The sequence below is a fragment of the Prionailurus bengalensis genome, chromosome B4 (genome assembly GCF_016509475.1).
Source record: "Prionailurus bengalensis isolate Pbe53 chromosome B4, Fcat_Pben_1.1_paternal_pri, whole genome shotgun sequence".
In the NCBI taxonomy this organism is placed as follows: Eukaryota; Metazoa; Chordata; class Mammalia; order Carnivora; family Felidae; genus Prionailurus; species Prionailurus bengalensis.
The window spans coordinates 37777351-37797161 of record NC_057358.1 but is presented as its reverse complement, the minus strand read 5'-3'; the positions used below and the strand labels follow the sequence as shown (position 1 = coordinate 37797161).

Genomic DNA, 19811 nt, shown 5'->3' with positions numbered 1-19811 from the left:
ATAAATTGCATTTTGTCATGGTGTATTATTTTTTTTGTATTTTGTTGGATTTAATTTGCTAATATTTTGTTGAGAATTTTTGCATCTATGTTCCTGAGGGACAGACTTATGGTTTTCCTTTTTTGTTGTCTTTGTCTGATTTTGTTATCAATTTAAGATTGGCCTCATAAAATGAGCTAGGTAGTGCATCTTCTTCTATCTTATGGAAGAGACTATGTATAATCTATGTTATTTCCTTTTTAAGTATTTGGTAGAATTCACCATTGAAAACATCTTGACTTAGAGATTTCTTTTTTGGGGAAGTATTTAAACTATGCATTCAATTTAAAAAATAGTTTTGGACTATTCAGGTTATCTGTTTCATTTTTGGGAGTTTTAGTTTTTGAAAAATTGGTCCATTTCCATTTCATCTAAATTATTGAATTTATGTGAGAGTTGTTTGTAATATTCTCTTATTATGCTCTTAATGTGAACTTTCTTTCATTATTGTGCCTTTTCTCTTTTTACTTCTGTCCATCTTTCTAGAAGTTTATCAGTTTTATTGCCCTCCTTGAAGAACCACTTTTTTTTTCATTTTTTCTCTATTAATTTTCTTCATATCTTTATGTTTTTGTTTACGATTTTATTCTTTGATGCTATTATCTGTAGTATTTTCTTCCTTCTGTTAGCTTTGAATTTATTTCACTTTATCTAGGTTTTTTTTAAGTAGAAACTTAGATTTTTAATTTGAAACCTTTCTCCTTTTGATTTTATTTTAACTTAGTATAGTTATCATACATTGTTATAATAGTTTCAGGTATACAATATAGTGATTCACTTCTATATGTTACTCAGTTCTCATCAAGAGAAGTATACTCTTAATTCCCTTCACTTGTTTCACCCATCCCCCCACTCACCTCTCCTCTGGTGTGCATCTGTTTGTTCTCTATAGCTAAGAGTCTGTTATTTGGTTTATCTCTCTTTTTTCCTTTGCTCATTTTGTTTCTTAAAGTCCACGTATGAGTGAAATCATATGGTATTTACCTTTCTCTGACTGACTTAATTTGGTTAGTATTATACACTCTAGATCATCCATGTTGTTGCAAATAGCAAGATTTCATTCTTTTTTACAGCTGAATAATATTTCATTGTGTGTGTGTGTATATACATATACATATACATATACACGTACATTTTCTATATCCACTCATCTATTGATGGACACTTGGACTATGTCCATAATTTGGCTATTGTAAATAATACTGTAATAAATACAAGGGTGTATATATCCTTTTGCATTAGTGTTTTTGTAATTTGGGGGTAAATACCCAGTTGTAATTACTGAATTGTAGGTTAGTTCTAGTTTCAGTTTTTTGAGGAATCTTCATATTGTTTCCCACAGTGGCTACCTCCATTTGCATTCCTACCAACAGTACTTGAGAGTTCCTTTCTTCACCAACACTTGTTGTCTCTAGTCCTTTTTTTTAATTTTTAAAATATGTATTTATTTTTGAGAGAGAGAGAATGAGCAGGTGAGAGGCAGAGAGAGGGAGACATAGAATCCGAAGCAGGCTCCAGGCCCCGAGCTGTCAGCATAGAGCCGATGAGGGGCTCAAACTCAGGAATCGTGAGATCATGACCTGAGCCCAAGTTGGACACTTAACTGACTGAGCCACCCAGGCACCCCTTGTCTTTTTGATTTGAGTCATTTTGACAGGTATGAGGTAATATCTCATTGTAGTTTTAAGTTGCATTTCACTAATGATGAGTGATTTGAGCATCTTTTCATGTGTCTGTTGGCCATCTGCATGTTTTCTTTGGGGAAATGTCTGTTCATGTCTTCTGCCCAGTTTTCATTGGATTATTTGTTTTTTGTATGTATCAAGTTGTATAAGTTCTTTATAAATTTTGGAGACTAACCTTTTATCAGATATGTAATTTGCAAATGTCTTCTCCCATTCCACAAGTTGCCTTTTAGTTTTGTTGATTGTTTCCTTTGCTGTGGAGAAGGTTGTTTTGTTTTTTGTTTTTGTTTTGTTTTGTTTTGCTTTGTTTTGTTTTGTTGGTATAGTCCCAATAGTTTAATTTTGCTTCGGTTTCCATTGCCTCAGGAGACATATCTAGAAAAATATTGTAATAGCTGACGTCAGAGACATTACTACTAGTACTCTCTTCTAGGATTTTTATGATTCAGGTCTCACATTTAGGTCCTTAACCCATTTTGAGTTTATTTTTATATATGGTATAAGAAAGTGGCCCAGTTTCATTCTTTTCCACATTGCTCTCCAGTTTTCCCAATACCATTTGTTGAAAAGACTATCTTTTCCCTATTGCATATTCTTTTCTCCTTCATCAAAGATTAATTAACTGTATAATTGTGGGCTTATCTCTGGGCTTTCTATTCTCTTTTGTTGATCTATGTGTCTATTTTTGTGCCTGTACCATACTGTTTTGATAACTACAGCTTTGTAGTATAACTTGAAATCTGAAATTAAGATACTTCAATTTTTATTTTTATTTTTCAAGCATGCTTTGGCTATTTGGCATCTTTTGTGGTTTGATATAAATTTCAGGATTCTTTGTTTTAGTTCTGTGAAAAATGCTGTTAGTGTTTGATAGGGATTGCATTAAATCTATAGATTGCTTTGAGTAGTATGGACATTTTAACAATGTTGGTTCTTCCAATACATAAGCATAGAATATCTTTCCATATGTTTGTGTTGTTTTTAATTTCTTTCATCTGTATTTTATAGTTTTCAGAGTACAGGTCTTTTACCTCCTTGGATAAGTTTATTCTTCGGTATTTTATTATTTTTGGTGCAATTGTAAATGTGAGTTTTTCTTAATTTCTCCTTCTGATGCTTCATTGTTAGTGTATAGAAATGCAATGGATTTCTGTACATTGATTTTGTATTCTGCAGCCTTACTGGATTCATTTATCAGTTCTAGTAGGGTTTTTTTTTTTTGGTAGAGTCTTAAGGGTTTTCTATATACAGTATCATGTCATCTGCAAATAGTGAAACTTTTATTTCTTCCTTATCAGTTTGGATGCCTTTTATTCCTTTTTTTTTTGTCTGATTGTTGTGATTATGACATCTAGTAGTTATGTTGAATGAAAGTGGTGAGAGCAGACATCCTTGTCTTGTTTCTGATGTTAAGGGAAAACTCCTAGTTTTTTACCATTGCATATGATGTTAGCCGTGGGTATTTCAATTATGGTCTTTATTATGTTGACATATGTTCCCTCTAAACCTACTTTGTTGAAGGTTTTTGTCATGAATGGATGTTATACTTTGTCAAATGCTTTGTCTGCATCTATTGAAATGATCATATGGTTTTTATCCTTTTTCTTGTTGATGTGATGTATCACACTGATTAATTTGCAAATATTGGGAGTAAGCATTGTTGAAGTCTCCCCTCCCACCACCATCATATCTAAGTCAGTCTCCCAAAGAGCCTGAACAGCTGCAGAAGCTTTTCATCAGAGGTTTGAGCTTTGAAACAGCTGATGAGTGTCTGAGGAGCCATTTTGAGCATTGGGAACACTTATGGACTGTGTGGTAAGGAGAGGCCCAAACACCAAGAGCTCCAGAAGCTTTGGGTTTGTCACATATGCCACTGTGGAAGAGGTGGATGCAGCCATGAATGTGAGGCCACACAAGGTGGATGGAAGAGTTGTAGAACCAAAGAAGGCTGTCTCAAGAGAAGATTCTCAAAGACCTGGTGCCCACTTAACTGTGAAAAAGATTTTTGTGGGTGGCATTAAAGAAGACACTGAAGAACATCATCTAAGAGATTATTTTGAACAGTATCGGAAAATTGAAGTGATTGAAATCATGACTGACTGAAGCAGTGGCAAAGAGAGAGGCTTTGCTTTTGTAACGTTTGATGACCATGACCCTGTAGACAAGATTGTCATTCAAAAATACCATATTGTGAATGGCCACAACTGTGAAGTAAGGGAAGCTCTATCTAAGCAAGAGGTGGCTAGTGCTTCATCCAGCCAAAGAGGTCAGAGTAGTTCTGGAAACTTTGGTGGTGGTTGTGGAGGTGGTTTTGGTGGGAATGACAACGTTATGGGTGAGGTGGCTTTGGTGGCAGTTGAGGTGGTGGTGGATATGGTGGCAGTGGGGATGGCTATAATGGATTTGGTAATGATGGAAGCAACTTTGGAGGTGGTGGAAGCTATAATGATTTTGGCAATTGCAACAATCAATCTTCAACTTTTGGACCCATGAAAGGAGGAAGTTTTGGAGGCAGAAGCTCTGGCCCCTGTGGTGGTGGAGGCCAATACTTTGCCAAACCACAAAACCAAGGTGGCTATGGTGGTTCCAGCAGCACCGGTAGCTATGATAGTGGCAGAAGGTTTTAATTACTTCCAGAAAACAAAGCTTAGCAGGAGAGGAGAGCCAGAGAAGTGACAAGGAAGCTACAAGTTACAACAGATTTGTGAACTCAGCCAAACATAGTGATGGCAGGGCCTAGCTGCTATAAAGCAGACATGCTTTAGACAAATTCATGTATATGGACAAAAAACTCAAGGACTGTATTTGTGACTAATAACAGGTTATCTTAGTTTCTGTTCTGTGGAAAGTAAAAGGATTCAAAACAAAGGGTTTTAATGTAGATTTTTTTTGTACTCATGCTGCTGATTGCTAAATGTAATTGTCTGATCATGATGCTGAATAAATGTGTCTTATTGAAAACATGTTTTTGCAAATATTGAACCATCCTTGCATCATGGGACTAAATCCCACTTGATCATAGTGAATGATTTTTTTCAATGTATTGCTGGATTCAGTTTGCTAATATTTGTTGAGGATCTTTGCATCTATATTCAGAGATACTGGCCTGTAGTTCTTTTTTTTTTTTTTTTTTTTTGTAGTGGTTTTGGTATCTGTAATGCTGGCCTCATGTAATAAATTTGGAAATTTTCCTTTCTCTTCTATTTTTTGGAATATTTTCTTTAAATGTTTGGTAGAATTCACCTGTGAGGCCATTTGGCCTGGACTTTCATTTGTTAGGGGTTTTTGATTACTGATTCAATATCATTGCTGGTAATCAGTCTGTTCAAATTTTCTGTTTCTTCCTGATTCAGTTTTGGGAGTTACATGTTTCTAGGAATTTATCCATTTCTTCTAAGGTGTCCAATTTGTTGGCATATAATTTTTCATAATATTCTTTTATAGTCCTTTGTATTTCTGTGGTGTTGGTTGTTATTTCTCCTCTGATTTTGTTTGAGTTCTCTCTCTTAAAAATTTTTTTCCTCAAAAAACTAAAAATAGAAATACCCTATGATCTAACAATTGCACTATTAGTTTTTTACCCAAAGGATACAAAAATATACAGATTCGAAGGGGTACGTGCACCCCAATGTTTATAGCAGCATTATCAACAGTAGCCAAACTATGGAGAGAGCCCAAATTTCCATCAATTGATGAACGGATAAAGAAGATGTGGTGTACACACACACACACACACACACACACACACACACACAATGGAATATTACTCAACCATCAAAAAGAATGAAATTTTGCCATTTGCAAAGACATGGATGGACCTTGAATGTATTATGCTAAGTGAAATAAGTCAATCAGGTAAAGACAAATAGCATATGATTTCACTTGTGTGTAATTTCAGAAACAACACAGATGAACACGTGGAAAGGAGGGAAGAGAGAAGAGGGAAACAAACCACAAAGACCCTTTTTTAAAAAAGATTTTTTTAATGTGTTTTTTGAGAGAGACAGAGACAGAATGCGAGTGGGTTAGGGGCAGAGAGAGGGAGACATAGAATCCGAAGTGGATTCCAGGCTCTGAGCTGTCAGCACAGAGCCCAACATGGGGCTTGAACTCATGAGCTGTGAGATCATGACCTGAGCCGAAGTCAGATGGTCAACCGACTGAGCCACCCAGGCGCTCCTAAGAGACTCTTAATGATAGAGAACAAACTGAGGGTTGATGGAGGGAGGTGGGTAGAAGATGGGCTAGATGGGTGATGGGTATTAAGGAGGGCACTTGTGCTGATCAAAAAGGACTTAAATAACATAACAGAAAGTGAATTTAGAATAATAGTCATAAAATTAATCGCTGGGCTTGAAAACAGTATACAGGACAGCAGAGAATCTCTTGCTACAGAGATCAAGGGACTAAGGAACAGTCACGAGGAGCTGAAAAACGCTTTAAACGAAATGCATAACAAAATGGAAACCACCACAGCTCGGCTTGAAGAGGCAGAGGAGAGAATAGGTGAACTAGAAGATAAAGTTATGGAAAAAGAGGAAGCTGAGAAAAAGAGAGATAAAAAAATCCAGGAGTATGAGGGGAAAATTAGAGAACTAAGTGATACACTAAAAAGAAATAATATACGCATAATTGGTATCCCAGAGGAGGAAGAGAGAGGGAAAGGTGCTGAAGGGGTACTGAAGAAATCATAGCTGAGAACTTCCCTGAACTGGGGAAGGAAAAAGGCATTGAAATCCAAGAGGCACAGAGAACTCCCTTCAGACGTAACTTGAATCGATCTTCTGCACGACATATCATAGTGAAACTGGCAAAATACAAGGATAAAGAGAAAATTCTGAAAGCAGCAAGGGGTAAACGTGCCCTCACATATAAAGGGAGACCTATAAGACTCGTGACTGATCTCTCTTTTGAAACTTGGCAGGCCAGAAAGAATTGGCACGAGATTTTCAGGGTGCTAGACAGAAAAAATATGCAGCCAAGAATCCTTTATCCAGCAAGTCTGTCATTTAGAATAGAAGGAGAGATAAAGGTCTTCCCAAACAAACAAAAACTGAAGGAATTTGTCACCACTAAACCAGCCCTACAAGAGATCCTAAGGGGGACCCTGTGAGACAAAGTCCCAGAGACATCACTACAAGCATAAAACATACAGACATCACAATGACTCTAAACCCGTATCTTTCTATAATAACACTGAATGTAAATGGATTAAATGCGCCAACCAAAAGACATAGGGTATCAGAATGGATAAAAAAACAAGACCCATCTATTTGCTGTCTACAAGAGACTCATTTTAGACCTGAGGACACCTTTAGATTGAGAGTGAGGGGATGGAGAACTATTTATCATGCTGCTGGAAGCCAAAAGAAAGCTGGAGTAGCCATACTTATATCAGACAAACTAGACTTTAAATTAAAGGCTGTAACAAGAGATGAAGAAGGACATTATATAATAGTTACAGGGTCTATCCATCAGGAAGAGCTAACAATTATAAATGTCTATGCGCCGAATACCGGAGCCCCCAAATATATAAAACAATTACTCATAAACATAAGCAACCTTATTGATAAGAATGTGGTAATTGCAGGGGACTTTAATACACCACTTACAGAAATGGATAGATCATCTAGACACACGGTCAATAAAGAAACAAGGGCCCTGAATGAGACATTGGATCAGATGGACTTGACAGATATATTTAGAACTCTGCATCCCAAAGCAACAGAATATACTTTCTTCTCGAGTGCACATGGAACATTCTCCAAGATAGATCATATACTGGGTCACAAAACAGCCCTTCATAAGTTTGCAAGAATTGAAATTATACCATGCTTACTTTCAGACCACAATGCTATGAAGCTTGAAATCAACCACAGAAAAAAGTCTGGAAAACCTCCAAAAGCATGGAGGTTAAAGAACACCCTACTAACGAATGAGTGGGTCAACCAGACAATTAGAGAAGAAATTAAAAAATATATGGAAACAAATGAAAATGAAAATACAACAATCCAAACGCTTTGGGACGCAGCAAAGGCAGTCCTGAGAGGAAAATACATTGCAATCCAGGCCTATCTCAAGAAACAAGAAAAATCCCAAATACAAAATCTAACAGCACACCTAAAGGAAATAGAAGCAGAACAGCAAAGACACCCTAAGCCCAGCAGAAGAAGAGAAATAATAAAGATTAGAGCAGAAATAAACAATATAGAAACTAAAAAAACTGTAGAGCAGATCAACGAAACCAAGAGTTGGTTTTTTGAAAAAATAAACAAAATTGACAAACCTCTAGCCAGGCTTCTCAAAAAGAAAAGGGAGATGACCCAAATAGATAAAATCATGAATGAAAATGGAATTATTACAACCAATCCCTCAGAGATACAAACAATTATCAGGGAATACTATGAAAAATTATATGCCAACAAACTGGACAACCTGGAAGAAATGGACAAATTCCTGAACACCCACACTCTTCCAAAACTCAATCAGGAGGAAATAGAAAGCTTGAACAGACCCATAACCAGCGAAGAAATTGAATCGGTTATCAAAAATCTCCCAACAAATAAGAGTCCAGGACCAGATGGCTTCCCAGGGGAGTTCTACCAGACGTTTAAAGCAGAGATAATACCTATCCTTCTCAAGCCATTCCAAGAAATAGAAAGGGAAGGAAAACTTCCAGACTCATTCTATGAAGCCAGTATTACTTTGATTCCTAAACCAGACAGAGACCCAGTAAAAAAAGAGAACTACAGGCCAATATCCCTGATGAATATGGATGCAAAAATTCTCAATAAGATACTAGCAAATCGAATTCAACGGCATATAAAAAGAATTATTCACCATGATCAAGTGGGATTCATTCCTGGGATGCAGGGCTGGTTCAACATTCGCAAATCAATCAACGTGATACATCACATTAACAAAAAAAAAGAGAAGAACCATATGATCCTGTCAATCGATGCAGAAAAGGCCTTCGACAAAATCCAGCACCCTTTCTTAATAAAAACCCTTGAGAAAGTTGGGATAGAAGGAACATACTTAAGGATCATAAAAGCCATTTATGAAAAGCCCACAGCTAACATCATCCTCAATGGGGAAAAACTGAGAGCTTTTTCCCTGAGATCAGGAACACGACAAGGATGCCCACTCTCACCGCTGCTGTTTAACATAGTGCTGGAAGTTCTAGCATCAGCAATCAGACAACAAAAGGAAATCAAAGGCATCAAAATTGGCAAAGATGAAGTCAAGCTTTCGCTTTTTGCAGATGACATGATATTATACATGGAAAATCTTATAGACTCCACCAAAAGTCTGCTAGAACTGATACAGGAATTCAGCAAAGTTGCAGGATACAAAATCAATGTACAGAAATCAGTTGCATTCTTATACACTAACAATGAAGCAACAGAAAGACAAATAAAGAAACTGATCCCATTCACAATTGCACCAAGAAGCATGAAATACCTAGGAATAAATCTAACCAAAGATGTAAAGGATCTGTATGCTGAAAACTATAGAAAGCTTATGAAGGAAATTGAAGAAGATTTAAAGAAATGGAAAGACATTCCCTGCTCATGGATTGGAAAAATAAATATTGTCAAAATGTCAATACTACCCAAAGCTATCTACACATTCAATGCAATCCCAATCAAAATTGCACCAGCATTCTTCTCAAAACTAGAAAAAGCAATCCTAAAATTCATATGGAACCACAAAAGGCCCCGAATAGCCAAAGGAATTTTGAAGAAGAAGACCAAAGCAGGAGGCATCACAATCCCAGACTTTAGCCTCTACTACAAAGCTGTCATCATCAAGACAGCATGGTATTGGCACCAAAACAGACACATAGACCAATGGAATAGAATAGAAACCCCAGAACTAGACCCACAAACGTATGGCCAACTCATCTTTGACAAAGCAGGAAAGAACATCCAATGGAAAAAAGACAGCCTCTTTAACAAATGGTGCTGGGAGAACTGGACAGCAACATGCAGAAGGTTGAAACTAGACCACTTTCTCACACCATTCACAAAAATAAACTCAAAATGGATAAAGGACCTAAATGTGAGACAGGAAACCATCAAAACCTTAGAGGAGAAAGCAGGAAAAGACCTCTCTGACCTCAGCCGTAGCAATCTCCTACTCGACACATCCCCAAAGGCAAGGGAATTAAAAGCAAAAGTGAATTACTGGGACCTTATGAAGATAAAAAGCTTCTGCACAGCAAAGGAAACAACCAACAAAACTCAAAGGCAACCAACGGAATGGGAAAAGATATTCGCAAATGACATATCGGACAAAGGGCTAGTATCCAAAATCTATAAAGAGCTCACCAAACTCCACACCCGAAAAACAAATAACCCAGTGAAGAAATGGGCAGAAAACATGAATAGACACTTCTCTAAAGAAGACATCCGGATGGCCAACAGGCACATGAAAAGATGTTCAGCGTCGCTCCTTATCAGGGAAATACAAATCAAAACCACACTCAGGTATCACCTCACGCCAGTCAGAGTGGCCAAAATGAACAAATCAGGAGACTATAGATGCTGGAGAGGATGTGGAGAAACGGGAACCCTCTTGCACTGTTGGTGGGAATGAAAATTGGTGCAGCCGCTCTGGAAAGCAGTGTGGAGGTTCCTCAAGAAATTAAAAATAGACCTACCCTATGACCCAGCAATAGCACTGCTAGGAATTTATCCAAGGGATACAGGAGCACTGATGCATAGGGCCACTTGTACCCCAATGTTCATAGCAGCACTCTCAACAATAGCCAAATTATGGAAAGAGCCTAAATGTCCATCAACTGATGAATGGATAAAGAAATTGTGGTTTATATACACAATGGAATATTACGTGGCAATGAGAAAAAATGAAATATGGCCTTTTGTAGCAACGTGGATGGAACTGGAGAGTGTGATGCTAAGTGAAATAAGCCATACAGAGAAAGACAGATACCATATGGTTTCACTCTTATGTGGATCCTGAGAAACTTAACAGGAACCCATGGGGGAGGGGAAGGAAAAAAAAAAAAAGAGGTTAGAATGGGAGAGAGCCAAAGCATAAGAGACTGTTAAAAACTGAGAACAAACTGAGGGTTGATGGGGGGTGGGAGGGAGGAGAGGGTGGGTGATGGGTATTGAGGAAGGCACCTTTTGGGATCAGCACTGGGTGTTGTATGGAAACCAATTTGTCAATAAATTTCATTAAAAAAAAAAAAAAAAAAGGAGGGCACTTGTTGTGATGAGCACTGTGTGTTATATGTAAGTGATGAATCACTGAATTTTACTCCTGAAACCAACATTTCACTGTATGCTAACTAAAACTTAAATTGAAAAACATTAAAAATTTTTTTTGATGAATCTGGTTAAAAGTTGATCAATTTTGTTGATCTTGTCAAAGAGCTAGATCCTGGTTTCACTGATCTGTTCTACTGTTTGTTTGTTTTTTTTTATATTTCATTTATTTCTACTCTAATCTTTATAGTTCCTTCCCTCTACTGGTTTTGGGGTTTGGTTTGTTCTTTTTCTAGATTATTTAGGTGTAAGGTTAGGTTGTGTATTTGAGATTTTTTTCTTGCTTCTTGAGGTAGGTCTGTATTGATATAAATTTCCCTCTTAGAATAGTTTTTGCTGCATCCCAAAGATTTTGGGCCATTGTATTTTCATTTTCATTTGTCTCCATGTGTTTGCTGATTTTCTCTGTGATTTCTTGGTTGAATCATTCATTGTTTAGTAGCATGTTATTTAATGTATTTAAATGTATTTGTGCTCTTTCCAGATTTTTTCTTGAGGTTGCATTACAGTCAGAAAAGATGCATGGTATGACTTCAATCTTTTTGAATTTGTTCACGCTTATTTGGTGGCCTAATATGTTATCTATTCTGGGGAATTTTCAATGTGCACTTGAAAAGAATGTGTATTCTTATGTTTTAGGATGGAATGTTCTTCTTAAAAATGTTTATTTATTTTTGAGAGAGAGCGTGTGCACAAGCAGGGGAGGGACAGAGAGAAAGGGAGACAGAGGATCCAAGCAGACTCTTCACTGTCAGTGCAGAGCCTGATGTGGGGCTCAAACTCATGAACTGTGAGATCATGACCTGAGCTGAAGTCAGACGCTTAACTGACTGAGCCACCCAAGTGCCCCTGGAATGTTCTGAATACATCTATTAAATCCATCTTGTCCAGTGTGTCATTCAAAGCCATTGTTTCCTTGTTGATTTTGTGTTTGGATGATCTGTTCATTGATATATGTGGGGTGTTAAGGTTCCCTACTATTATTGTATTACTAGTGATTACTTCCTTTATGTTTGTTATTAACAGTTTTATGTATTTGGGTGCTTTCATGTTGGGTGCATGACTATTTACAATTGTTATATCTTCTTGTTGGATTGTCCCCTTTGTGATTATATAGTGTCCTTCTTTGCCTCTTGTTACAATCTTTGTTTTAAAGTCTATTTTGTGCGCACGGGCACGCGCACACACACACACACACATAAAAGAGTCTAATTTGTGCAATATGAGTATGCTACTCTGGCTTTTGTTTCACATCCATTTACATAATAAATGTTTATCCATCTTTTCACTTTCAGTCTGTATCTGCATGTGTCTTTAGGTCTGAAATGAGTCTCAAGCCTCCTATAGGCAGCATGCAGATTGCTCTTGGTTTTTTTTTTTTAATTTTATTTTTAACGTTTATTTATTTTTGAGACAGAGAGTGACACAGCATGAACGGGGGAGGGTCAGAGAGAGGGAGACACAGAATCCGAAGCAGGCTCCAGGCTCTGAGCTGTTGGCACAGAGCCTGACGTGGGGCTTGAACTCACAGACCGCGAAATGATGACCTGAGCTAAAGTTGGGCGCCCAACCGACTGAGCCACCCAGGCGCCCCTACTCTTGTTTTTTTAACCTTATATCTTTGATTGGAGCACTTAGTTCATTTATATTCAAAGTAATTATTGATAGTTATGTACTTATTGTCATTTGTTACTTGTTTTATGGTTGTTTTTGTAGTTCTTCTCTGTTCCTTTCTTTTGCTTTCTTCTCTCATAATAAGTTGGCTTTCTTCAGTGGTATACTTGGATTCTTTTCTCCTTATGTTTGCATATCTATTACTGGTTTTTGATTTGTGGTTACCATTAGATTTGTATATAACATCTGCATATAGCATTCTATATTAAGTTGTTGGTTGCTTAAGTTTGAACCTATTCTTTACTGCTTTCCCCACCATGCTTTAGGTGTATGGTGTCATATTTAGCATCCTTTTATTTTGTGAGTCCCTTGACTGATTTACAGATATACTCTTTTTTTCAAATATACTTATTTTTACAGCTTTTGTGTTTCTTACTTTTCTTGATCTTACTTATGATCTTTCCTTTTCACTCAAAGAGTCTACTTTAACATTTCTTGTGGGGCTGGTTTAGTGGTCATGAATTCCTTTAACTTTTTTTTGTCTGGAAAATGATCTCTCCTTCTATTCTGAATGATAGCCTTGCTGGATAGAGCATTCTTGGCTGCAGATCTTTTCCTCTCAGCATTTTTAATATATCATGCCACTTCCTTCTGGCCTGCAAAGTTTCTGCTGAAAACTACTCTGATAGCTTTATAGGGTTTCCCTTGTATGTTACTTTTCTTGTCTATTGCTGTTTTAAAAATTCTCTCTTTACCACTACTTTTGCCATTTTAATTACTATGTATCTTGGTGTGTACCTCCTTGGGTTGATTTTGTTGAGGGATCTCTGTGCCTCCTTGATCTGGATTTCTGTTTCTTTCCCCGGATTTGGTAAGTTTTCAGCTATTAATTTATTCAAATGAATTTTCTTCCCCCCTTTCTCTCTCTTTTCTTTCTGAGATTACTATAATACAAATGTTATTACATTTGATGTTGTCACTGAGTTCCTTTATTCTATTTTCATTTTATATAATTTTTTTCCCCTCTTACCCATTTGTACTGATTATTTTTCATCATTCTGTCCTCCAGGTCACCAATTTTATTCTGCTTCCCCTATCTGCTATTAAATACACTCTAGTGTATTTTTAATTTCATCTATGGTGTTATTCATCTCTAATTACTTCTTTTTTATTTCTTTATGAAAGGTCTCACTGATGTCTTCCACTCTTTTCTCAAGTCTAGTGAGTATCTTTATGAGCATTACTTTAAATTCTCTATCAGGCATATTACCTATCTCCATTTTTCTTTGGTCTCTTTCTGTAATTATGTCCTGTTCTTTAATTTGGGACATATTTTTCTGTCTCCTCATTTGTATATAACTCGCAGTGTCTGTTTCTGTGTTAGGAAAGTCAGCTACATCTCCTGCTCTTGAAAGTAGTAGTCTTGTGAAGAAGAGGTCCTGTAGTGCCCTGAGGTGCAACATCTCCTGTTCACCAGAACCTGGTGCTTCAAGGGTGTCTCCTATGTGTGATGTGTGCACCCGACTATTGTGGCTGAGTCACTCTTGCCTTCAATCCAATCATCTGCAGTGGCTTTCTTTGCTTGTTGAAGGCAGAGTTTGGTCCCTGTGTGGTTAGTGTATCAGTCTGGAGCCAACTTGGGCTTCAGCTGAGTCAGAGCAGACATTTTCCAGAAATACAATAGCACCAAACTGCAAGGCACTTTCCCTGAGTTGTCCCTAAGAAGGTTTTATTGGTGGGCAGGGCCTGTAGTTAGATGGACTAACCATTAGCCCCCAACCCATTGCTGGGATAGTAGTTTGATTGGTGTGTCTGGTTATCTTTCCCTCTTCCTAGGGCAGGAGTCACTTTGGAGTGGTGGTGGTCCCTGTTGGGGCTGCTTACACACTGCTAGGCTTGTGGCTCTGCTTTGGATAGGCTCAGGGCAAGAGCATATTGGAGGGGGTGGATCTGCAATGTGTTTTGGGACAGGAAGTGCAGTGTTAGCAAGGTTTGTGTGCTGGTCCTCTGGGGGAGGGGTCCCACAGTGCAGGGACTAGGGCAGGCCTGGCTGGATAGGATGGATCTGCAGATGTGAGAGGGGCAGTGTAGGATTCATGGTATTAGCAAGTTAGGTAGAGATTTGGTGCTGCCTTGGTTCCCACAGATGGCTGTGTGTTTATGCTGAGGCATGGGCACCTGCCAGCTCCTTTTTGTTCTTGGAGGAGCTTCCCAACAATCTCTGTCCCTCCAGGACATACTCTGAGATTAGTAAACAACTTTCCCTGCCATATGCCCCAGATGTTTTTCAAACTGCTCCTTCTCTGCTGTATCTCTGAAGGGCTGTTTTTTTGTGCTGTCTCTTTAAGGGCAGGGACTCAGTTTCCTCTCACCCTCTCAGCTCTCCCAGAGCCAAGCCTGCTGATGTATAAAATTCCAGGTTTTGAGTCTGCTGGATTCATCAGTAAGAACTGATGAAATTTGGCCCCTCTGGTTTTCACAGCCAAATGTTAAAGGGATTTGTCTTCACTGTGTGGGCTTCCCAGATCGATAGACTATTTCTCTCCCCTGCCTGTGCCTATGAGCCTCTCGGCAGACAGTCCCCCAGCTCTGTTTAGCTCCTCACCACCTCTCTCCCCTTCCTACCCTCTTCTCTACATTTAGTTGTGGAGTTTGTTCTGCCAGCCTTCAGGTCATTTTCTAGGTTATTTACACTGAGGTGAGTGTTATCTAGTTGTATTTGTGAAACAAGGTGAGCCATCTTCCCAGCAATCCTCTAAAATATACCTCCAGGAAGAAGGGAACCCAGGACTTCAACTGCTGGGAAGGAAGGGGACACTTGGAGACTAAGGATCAGGCCACCTATACTTCCTCCTGCAGTGGAGATGGTACAGAAATCCAGTGTATGAGCCACTTCAGTCACCCCTTTCTCCTTTTTTATTTAAAAAAATTTTTTTTAACGTTTATTTATTTTTGAGACAGAGAGAGACAGAGTATGAACGGGGGAGGGCCAGAGAGAGGGAAACACAGAATCTGAAACAGGCTCCAGGCTCTGAGCTGTCAGCACAGAGCCCGACGCGGGGCTCAAACTCATGGACCACGAGATCATGAACTGAGCCGAAGTGGCCCTTAACCGCGAACTGGCCGCTTAACCGACTGAGCCACCCAGGTGCCCCTTTTCTCCTTTTTTAATATAAACATTTAGTTTTCTAAATTTCCCTCTAAGCACTACTTTCGCAGCATCCTGTACATTTTAATATATACCTCCAATATCATTTCAGTTCAAAATATTTTGTAATCTCTCTCAAAACTTCCTCTTTGGCCAATGGATTATTTAGAAGCGTGTTATTTCCAAATGTTTGGAGAATTTTCTATTCTCTTGTGGTTATTGATTTCTGGTCTAATTCCTTTATGGTCAAGACATACTTTTACATGATTTTACTTTTTTTTTTTCGGATAGAAAACTTTCTTTTCCCTAGCAACACTTTGCTTATTTATCACCTAATTAATATCACAAGAATCACAGTAATTTGAGTTGACAATATTGCCAAGTACAGATCATGCTGCAGGGTTCAATCATATGCATTGTTAAACCTTGCTAATTACACATTTATGTAAAAGATAATTCATGCAAGATGTATTCTTTAGAATGTGCCCTGTTGGAACTTTGGAGAAGTACATTATGGAAACATCTGTTAGTGGCCATAAAATTGCTTAACAATAACTGGTGTTCACTTAGCTTCTTCCATTTTGGTGTCGTTAGTGCATTACATATAAATCAGAATGAGTCTACTTCATTTTAGTGTAAATTCATCCCTCCATTCCACCACACAGAGTTTTTGTTTGTAATCCAGTAGGATAGCTACAAAGTTACTATGATACTTAGCAACTCAAAGAAATGAAAAAAAATATCAATTTGTTTGATAAGTTTGAAAGGCAATGTATCCTTTTTATTATATACCACAAGGTCTGACTCCTTTGAAATTTCCAAAGGGTGTTATTGTTGTTGTTCTTCTTCTTTTTAATGTTTATTTATTTTTAAGAGATAGAGCATGAGCGAGGGAGGGGCAGAGAGAGAGGGAGACACAGAATCTGAAGCAGGCTCCAGGCTCTGACCTGTCAGCACACAGCCCAATGCTGGGCTTGAACCCACAAACCATGAGATCGTGACTTGGGCCGAAGTTGGATGCTTAACCAACTGAGCCATCCAGGTGCCCCCAAAGGGTGCTCTTCTGATTAGAATATATTATTTCTGGGAGACTGATTTCAGTTTTTAAATTTGTATTTATTTTTAATGTTTATTTGTTTTTGAGTGAGAGAGAGAGAAAGAGACAGAGTGTGAGTGGGGGAGGGGCAGAGAGAGAGGGAGACACAGAATCTGAAGCAGGCTCCAGGCTCCACACTGTCAGCACAGAGCCTGATGGGGGACTCGAACTCACAAGCCGTGAGATCATGACCTGAGCTGAAGTTGGACATTCAATCAACTGAGCCACCCAGGTGCCCCTTATTTCAATTTTTTAAAAGTTTTTATTTAAGTTCCAGTTAGGGGCTCCTGGATGGTTCAGTCAGTTAAGCGTCCAACTCTTGGTTTCAGCTCAGGTCACGATCTCACAGTTCGTATGTTTAAGCCCCATATCAGGCTCTGCGCTGTCAGTGAGAAGCCTTCTTGGGATTCTCTTTCTCTCTGCCCCTCCCCTTTTCTCCCTCTCTCTCTCTCAGAATAAATAAATACACTGTAATATAAAATAAAACAAATTCCAATTAGTTAACACACAGTATAGTATCAGTTTTAGGTGTACAATATAGTGATTCAACACTTCCATACAACACCCAGTGCTCTTCACAGCAAATGCCTCCTTAATCCTCATCACCTGTTTTACCCATCTCTGTATCCACCTCCCCTCTGGTAACCCTCAGTGTGTTTCTTGGTTTGCCTCCCTCTCTCTTTTTTCCTTTTTGTTTATTTGGTTTTTAAAATTCCACATATGAGTGAAATCATATAGTATTTGTCTTTCTCTCACTTATTTCACTTAGCATAATACTCTCCAGCTCTATCCATGTTGTTGCAAATGGCAAGATTTAATTTATAAAAGGAAGGATAAAACCATATGATCCTCTTAATAGATGCAGAAAAAGCATATGACAAAGCACAAACTCATTCATGATAAAAACTCTCAACAAAGTAGGTTTACAGGGAACATACCTCAATATAATAAAGGCCATACATGAAAATCCACAGCTAACATTACTCCGTGGTAACAAACTGAAAGCTTTCCCTCTAAGATCAGGAACAAGACAAGGATATCCACCCGCACCACTTTTATTCAACATAGTATTGGAAGTCCTAGCCACAGCAGAGAGGCAAAAGAAATAAAAAGCATCCAATTTGGGAAGGAAGAAGTAAAATTTTCACTATTTGCAGATGAAATGATACTATATATGGAAATCCTTAAAGACCTCACCAAAATAAAATACTAGAACTGATAAATGAATTCAGCAAAATTACAGGACGCAAAATTAATATACAGAAATCAGTTGCATTTCTATATACTAATAAGAAAGTAGCAGAAAGAGAAATTAAGTAAACAATCTCACTTACAATTGCAGTAAAAATAATAAAATATTTGGGAAAAAACGTAACCAAGGAGGTGAAAGGCCTGTACTCTGAAAACTATAAAACACTGATGAAAGAAAGTAATTTCATTTCTTGGTGTCATTAAACATTCACACATCCCAATCAGTTGGTTTGTCTCTCTTATTTTTTTTAATGTTTATTTTTAAGAGAGAGAGAGGGAGACACAGAATCTGAAGCAGGCTCTAGGCTCCAGGCTCCACACTGTCAGCACAGAGCCCAACATGGGGCTGGAACCCATGAACCGCATGAGACCATGACCTGAGCCGAAGTTGGACACTTAACTGACTGAGCCACCATGCGCCCCTGTCTCTTAATTCTTTTAATCTATATATTGCCCTTCAATCATTTTTTTCCTTGAAATTTATTTGTTGAAGAAACCTAGTCATTTGTTCTCTAAATTTTCCACATTCTGGGTTGTCCTAATTACATCTTTTTGGGGCCACTTAATAAACTCCTCTGTCTAAATCTGTCCTATAAATTGCGAGACCTAGAATCTGTTAGATTCTAATTGTAATTGTTGGATCTAGATCATGAACCTGATCAATTTTTGGCAAGATTACTTCACAAGTAGTGTTGTCTTCTTCTATCAACAGTCACATGATGTCTTGTGGTGTTTAGAGCTTTTGATGATCACTGCTTAGATTCACTAATGGCTGAGAACTGGTGACATTCTTTAAAAAAAAAAAAAGACCTTGTTATTGAGATATCACTTGCTATGATAAAGTGTACAAGTCTTAAGTGTACACTTAGATACATTCTTACATATATACATATATACGTGTATATATGTATATATGTTTGTATATATATGTATGTATCTGTGTAAATATCAGATCAGGATATAGAACATGTCCAAGACCCCCAAAAGTTTCCTTTCCCAGTGAATAACCACTGATAACCACTATTCTGACTTCTATCACCATAGATTAGTTTAGCTTGTTCTTTAAACTTCACATAAATGAAATTTTATAGTATGTACTTTTTTTTGTCTATATCATTTTGCTTCAACATTTTATCTGTGAGATTCACTCATGTTGTTACATGTAGCATCAGATCATTTTTTTATTGCTATGTAGTAGTCCACTGAGTCAATATACTTCTATTATTTTTGCAAAGTGATGACACTATAATTCTATCATTCCTTGTTTATTTTTACCTGGAATTCTTCTATAAAGAGAAATTGACTTTATAAGCTGTTTGGTTACTTTGAGGTATAGCTCATATAGGAAAGACAAGATAAATGCTGGTTTCCCTTCATTAGCTGTCAAGGTAATGTAAGTATTTATTTCCTAGTCATCCAAAGATAACTAGTGAGGGTTATTTCTCTAGTATCATATAAATTTAAAATGAATTAAAAAATTTTTTAATGTTTATTTTATTTTTGACAGAGAGAGACAGAGCATGAGCAGGGGAGGGGCAGAGAGAGAGGGAGACACAGGATCCGAAGCAGGCTCCAGGCTCTGAGCTGTCAGCACAGAGCCCAACACCGGGCTCAAACTCAGAGACTGCGAGATCATAACCTGAGCCGAAGTCGGACGCTCAACCGACTGAGCCACCCAGGCG

The 19811-nt window shown here is 37.9% G+C and overlaps 1 protein-coding gene and 1 pseudogene across 3 annotated transcripts in view; both read left to right on the top strand.

Moving 5' to 3' along the window:
• LOC122473158 (maestro heat-like repeat-containing protein family member 1) overlaps positions 1-19811 on the top strand; it is an 82165-nt gene that overhangs the window by 39019 nt on the left and 23335 nt on the right. The gene's annotated exons all lie outside the window — the stretch shown is intronic.
• On the top strand, positions 3085-4680 carry LOC122473042 (annotated as a pseudogene).